The sequence below is a fragment of the Cupressus sempervirens genome, chromosome 3, assembly GCF_028749045.1.
Source record: "Cupressus sempervirens isolate cs-2001-9-10 chromosome 3, ASM2874904v1, whole genome shotgun sequence".
In the NCBI taxonomy this organism is placed as follows: domain Eukaryota; kingdom Viridiplantae; phylum Streptophyta; class Pinopsida; order Cupressales; family Cupressaceae; genus Cupressus; species Cupressus sempervirens.
In genome coordinates, this window is record NC_143120.1 from 878,138,518 (window position 1) to 878,145,064 (window position 6,547).

Genomic DNA, 6,547 nt, shown 5'->3' on the forward strand with positions numbered 1-6,547 from the left:
ACATATTTAGTGTAATTGTTTATGTGCATCTTTGTATGGTTTCTATTTACTTTGGTTGAATGGTTAAGTTTTTTTGAATAAGATAAGTGTTTTAATTGTTGGATAACTGATTCACCCCCCCTCCCCCTCTCAATTATCTTGGTGGACTATTATTTCTAACAATTGGTATCAAAGCTTTAAGTCCTTGAAGAAAAAGTTTAATAGCTTTGGGAGATCCATGGTGAACATTTTCAAAAAAGATAATATGAAGTTTGATGGAACAAATTATGATAACTAGAAAATAAAGATGAAGATACATTTGTTATGTATGGGTCTAGGATATTGGATCTTAACAAAAATTGTGAAGACAATCATTGAAGAAAGGGACTTAGAAACTTGCACCAAGGTAGAAAGATATCTTTTCATGTGTGACATGAGAGCTAGAGAAGAACTATTGACTATACATCATGAAAAATAATAAAATTAGGTAAAATCATTCGCTACTTCACATTTGATTTGGAAAGATTTGGAAAATAGTTTTGAAGATGATGGACACTCTAAGAAGTTGAGGCTACAAAATTGGATTAGTGCATTTTAAGATGCCAAGATGATGGAAGATGAATTTTTCAGAACATATATAGGCAGGATATTAGAAATTACAGCAAGTATTAAAGCTCAAGGAGGAACCAAGGATGATTATGAAGTTATATGGAATATATTGAAGAATCTAACATCACCATTCAAGTCAGCAATTTAGATGATACAATTGTTGATATCATGCACCAAATATTTCACAAAGGAAACATTGCTTGGAAGACTTGAAGTAGTTGAGAATGAACTTAGACATTCTAGAGAATTGACTAGAATAGAGATAGCTTTCAATTCCTTATGCATTCGACCTAACCTGTCAAGGAGCACAAGTGCTAGAGGAGATTTTTCTAGTAGTAGCAAATTCAAAGAAGACAAAAAGATTGATAAAGTTGTAGCCTTTTTGGTAAGAACAAAAAAAGGAGGTAAGAAAATCTTTAGATGTTGGACTTGTGATGAATATGGTCATTAGGCATCTAGGTGTCCTAAAAGGGAGAAAAATTATAAGGGAATTCATAATCCTTTAAAAGATAGAGATTGTTTGCATACAAATGAAGATTATGATTTTGATGAACAAGTATTGAGTGCTAGTGATGATGAAATTGGATTTGTGGAAATTGAAGAAGAAATTCCAGAGAAGGTAGCTTTGGTATCATAGGTTGAGAATAAATCTAATTGGATAATTAATAGTAGTTGTTCACATCATATGGTTGGTGACATGAACAAGTTTGATGACTTCAAAAGTTAGGATGGAGGAACTGTCAGAGTTGGGAACTATATGACATGCCAAGTAAAAGGTATTGGATCTATAACTCTTACTGGTAAAACTAATATTGATGATGTATATTTTGTTGATGGTTTAAAGTAAAATCTTTTGAGTGTTGGACAACTAGTAGGAAAAGGTTATTAGTTAAAATTCTCATAAAAGACATGCACAATTAGAGATAAAGATGGAAAGGTAATTGGAACATGAACCAAATCTAGAGGTATTGTATTTCAGTTGAATCCTATTGAAATGACAGTTGGTTATGGCATAAGAGATTCTATCATATGAACTTTGATAGTATTGTGAGAACAAAACTTCTTTTCCCAGTGAAAAGTTTACCACTATAGCTAAGTTGAGGATTAAACACACAAATCTTAGTGGTCCTACAAAGACTAGAGGATTTTATGGTGAAAGGTATTTTATGATTCTAGTTGATGATTTTTCTAGAATGATGTGGGTTGTATTTCTTAAATAAAAATTTGAGGCATTTGACAAGTTCAAGATATTCAAAAATAGAGTTGAGAATGAATCTGGTATGAAGATTAAATGTCTAAGATCAGATAGAAGAGGAGAATTTACTTCAAATAAGTTTAACATGTTTGGTGAAGAAAATGGAATTAAAAGACAACTATCAGCTCCAAGAACCCCTAAATAGAATGGAGTTGTAGAAAGAAGGAACAAGTCTATTACTAAAGCTATGAGAGCTATGTTAGCAAAGAATGATGTATCCAAGACATTTTGGAGAGAAGTTGTGAATATAGTAGTCTACACTATGAACAAAGTGCAAGTCAAGAAGGACACAAACAAGACACCTTATGAAATATGGTTTGGTCAATCACCTATAGTTAAGTATTTTTGGAAGGAAGTTTTACATAAACAGAGATGATGATATTGGTAAGTTTGATGCTAGAAGTGATGAAGGTATGTTTCTTGTTTATTCATTGAAAAGTAAAGCTTATAGATGTTATAATCAGAGAACTAAGACTATTATGAAAATTGTAAATGTGAGAATTGATGAGAATTTCAGAATACAAGAGAGAATAGGTGATTACAATTTAGATGATGATGTTATTACTAAGCCAAGAAATGATGAGCTATTTCTTGAGACTATCAATGATTTGAAAAATGAAGGAGCACCAAGGCAGGAACAAAGCTCAAAACCTTTAGTAGAACTAAGAGTTGAGATAGCAACTCCTACTTTAGGAAAGAACATGATAAAGAATCATCCACTTGAATAGATCATCAGAAGCATAGATAAAGGTGTGATGAGAAGAAGTCAAGTAAATGAAAAAATATGCTTGATATCTCAAGTTGAACCAAAAAATGTAAATGAAGCATGCAAAGATTATTATTGGAAACAAGCGATGAAAGAGGAATTGGATTGGATAGAAAAGAATGGAATGTGGGAATTGGTCCCTAGACTAGTAGAGAAGAATGTGATAGGAACCAAATGGGTATTTAGGAACAAGATGAATGAACAAGGAGAAATTCTAAGAAAAAAAGAAAGATTGGTATGTAAAAGTTACTCACAACAAGAAGGAATAGATTATGAGTAGACTTATGCTCTAGTGGCTAGAATAGAAGTAGTAAGACTATTTTTTTGCCTATGCAGCACAGAAGAAATTCAAAGTATAGATAATATGGATGTCAAGTTAGTAGTTCTAAATGGAAAACTTGAAGAAGAGGTATATATTGAGCATCCTAAAGGATATCCTTTGATAGATGATGAGGATATTGTATGCAAACTAAGGAAAGCATTGTATGGATTAAAGCAAGCACCCAGAACCTGGTATGTAAGGATAGATAGGCATTTGACAAAACTTAGATATAGAAAATGTATGGCAAATAGCAATCTGTATTCGAAAAAAATTGATGATGGTTTAATGATTTTGGTAATATTTGTTGATGACATTATAACAGTTTGGTATAGAGAAAAATAATAGTTTGGTATAGAGCACATTGAGGTATACCAATGGGGGAGTATGATTAATGAAAAGAATTTGAAGATGGACAGTCTTTTGTTGGTATTCTTGGGACTAGATTTTTTTTATCTATTCTGCCATCAATTCCAAAAGGGGAGATTCTTGGAAGATTGGAGAGATTGTTGGAAGATTGGTTTGATAATGATATGTTACATTCATGACTAATTTTGTCATTAATGTCAACATAACATGTTTGATGTCTTCTATGGTATATAACAGAAGAAAAATGGAAAGATCAAGTTGATATGGATGACTAGTTGAGCATGATAACCACCTGAGGTTATGGGAGATATTTTTATGTATTTGGCATATGTAGTTAACATCAAAAGTAGAAAGGATAAGTCTAGAAGAAGATATGTAAATTTTGGTGATATCTGTTATGAGATAGAGTTTATAGAGGCATGTTCTAGTAAACTTGTTTTCTCTCTTACAAGATTTGATATCTTGAGGATTGAGGTTGAGGACATGGAGAAGACATGTTGAGTGTGACATGGCTAATCTCACTCATCAAAAAAATTCATGTACAGAAAGTTATTCAAGTTGCAAGGCAAAAGATTTGTGTTATCGCTAAGTGTAACATGTTCTTAACATGGTCCTATAATAATTAATTGAGAAGGACTAATAGATGACTCAAGGAATTTTTTAATGGACTTGGTATAAAGGAAGGATATTTTCCTTTATCATGGCATGGATAAATGAAAATTCTAAATGTTTAAAAAGTAGCAAAGAGTGCAAAATGCGAAGTTGAGCAGAGCAGTGTGGAAGGGAAGGAAATTTCACTACTAATGTTTTGTTGAGTGGTCTGAGCTTTGGTATTTAGATCCAAGGTTTTTGACTTTGTCTACAAGGTCTAATAGTGATTGGTTTGATTGATAGGATAGAGGAAAGAACAAGAAAAGAAAAAAATAATAGTAAACTATTTGTTTGAGCAGTGAGCTCTTCTTGTAGTTGAAATTGCATGTTTGGGCAGTGGGCTCTTCCTGCATACATTGTACTATAACTCCTAATAGGGTTGGCACAACTCTTGATAGGGTTGGAATCTCCTAACAGGGATTCAAAGTCTCCTAATAGGGACTCATTGTACTAAATGTTGTAATAGACTCCTAATAGGGTCCATCCTCTAAGAAGGAATATTCATATTAGTACATTATCTTATGGGTATCATTCCCACTGAGCTTTTCCCTCTAATAAAGGGTTTCCCTAGTCAACATATCTAGTGTAATTATTTATGTGCATCTTTGGATGGTTTCTATTTACTTTGGTTGAATGGTTAAGTTTGTTTGAAGAAGATAAGTGTTTTAATTGTTGGATAACTGATTCACCCCCCTGCTCTTAGTTATCTTGGTGGACTATTGTTTCTCATAGTTCTCTCCAACATTATTCTCTAGAAGGCCTACCAAGTTAGGGAAAAAGCTCAAAATTCAAGACGAAGAAGAGGATGAAGAAGAAAAGTAGTAGGTAACTTTTTACAAGTCTTCTCCTACTTTTGAAGAAAGATTGAGAAGACTAGTAGAAGGAGGAGGTATGACATATTTCAAATCTCTTAAGTATGAAACTAGGAACAAGGAAGACCAAAAATATATTGAAAAAGTCTTAGTGGTAAAAATGGCTAGATGGAAATACTCCCTGAGTGAATTAACTAATCAAGTTCTAGATATTATACTTAAGGAAGTTGCTCCTCCTTGGGAAAATGTAGTAAATGTTGCCAAAGATATCAGGAAAAAACCTTAAGGAAGGTAATACTAGAACTATCAGATAAGGAAGTGAAGGAAGCATTGACAAAGCATGAACATAAGCTAACTCCTAAGTTCAATGCATTTCTAATTTTTTTGAATGATATTGAATCTATAGTGCAATCAACGACAAATGCATGAAAGAACATCAATGGATTGCATGTTGTAAAGACCACTAAAGAAGTTTTGAAAGTTGTTGATGATGAAGAGGAATAGGATGATCAAATAGTTAGTGAGGATTTGATTGAGATCCTAGATATCCAAGATTTTGATCCTAAAAAGATTGTAGTAGAGGAAATGAGGTCCCTTCCTAATTATTAAAGAAAAAAATTAGTTACATCAAGTTCAAAGAAGGTTGCTACTAAGTCAAGGACAATTGAGTTAAACATTGTTCCACTAAGAACTCAATTGACTATTGGAGCTATCCTACTAAGTGCAATGATGAGTGTTGTTACTACCACTTCATCTACCAAGCAACAAGCTCTACTCTTCATAGAAATAGGCCAAACTAAGTCACAAAAAGGAATTATAAATACTCTTTCTATTGTTGTTGTTTCTGGTACTAGTGTTGCAAAAATAAGTACACTAATAGTTCAGGTTAAACCTCAAATGGGCACTGAGGATTTAACTAAACAGAAGGAAATTATTCATTCCTATGTTCCAAAGGAAAAGGCTAAAGTGGTAGAAGCCTCCATTGATGAAATTGACCTAGATGATGATATAGTTAAATTCAAAATTTGGATACCTCTAATCTCACTCCTAAAGAGATAGACACCCTTGGAGAGCTTTGGAAGAAAAGGGAAAAATAGTAGAATATTAGAGAAGAAATGAAGAAAAGGAATCAAGTGCTAGAAGACATAAAAGGTATATTTTTTGATGAACTTAGTATTCAAATTGATGAAAAGAAACCTATATTGGACCAAATTGTTGACATAGTTCAAAAGATTAATGAAGATCTAAGTGGCAAAGAAAAACTACTGCAGAGGGCATAAAGAAAGTTTGATAACAAAGTCTTGGAGAAAGTGGTACAAAAGATTGCCATTAATCAAGTGGAATTGTACACTATTCTTATTACTTTTGAAAGTTCTATAAATAATATTATTTCCTTATTCGTAAAGTAAAGTGATACTAAAAATTTCACCAAGGAAATAAAGGACAAGTTTTCTAAATATGATTTTGATCTAAAGGAAAGTGCACAACAATTGTCACTTGACCCAAGCACTAGCTCTACACATATCATCAAGTTTAGGTATTTAACAAACTTATAGGTAGAATTGTTGAGAGAAGAAGCTATAATCTAGGCTATACTAGTAGATATTAAGAGTTTGATAATTCCCAACATGGATGTAATGTAGAAACATATTGTTCATGCTAAAACATTAATCCATGATGGAATTATCAGCTAAAATACAAATAGCTTTGTAGATTTCCAAAGTTTTGCAAGATAATTGGAACAAAACAATGTTCATAATTTTGAAGGTACATAGTGATTTGCTTTC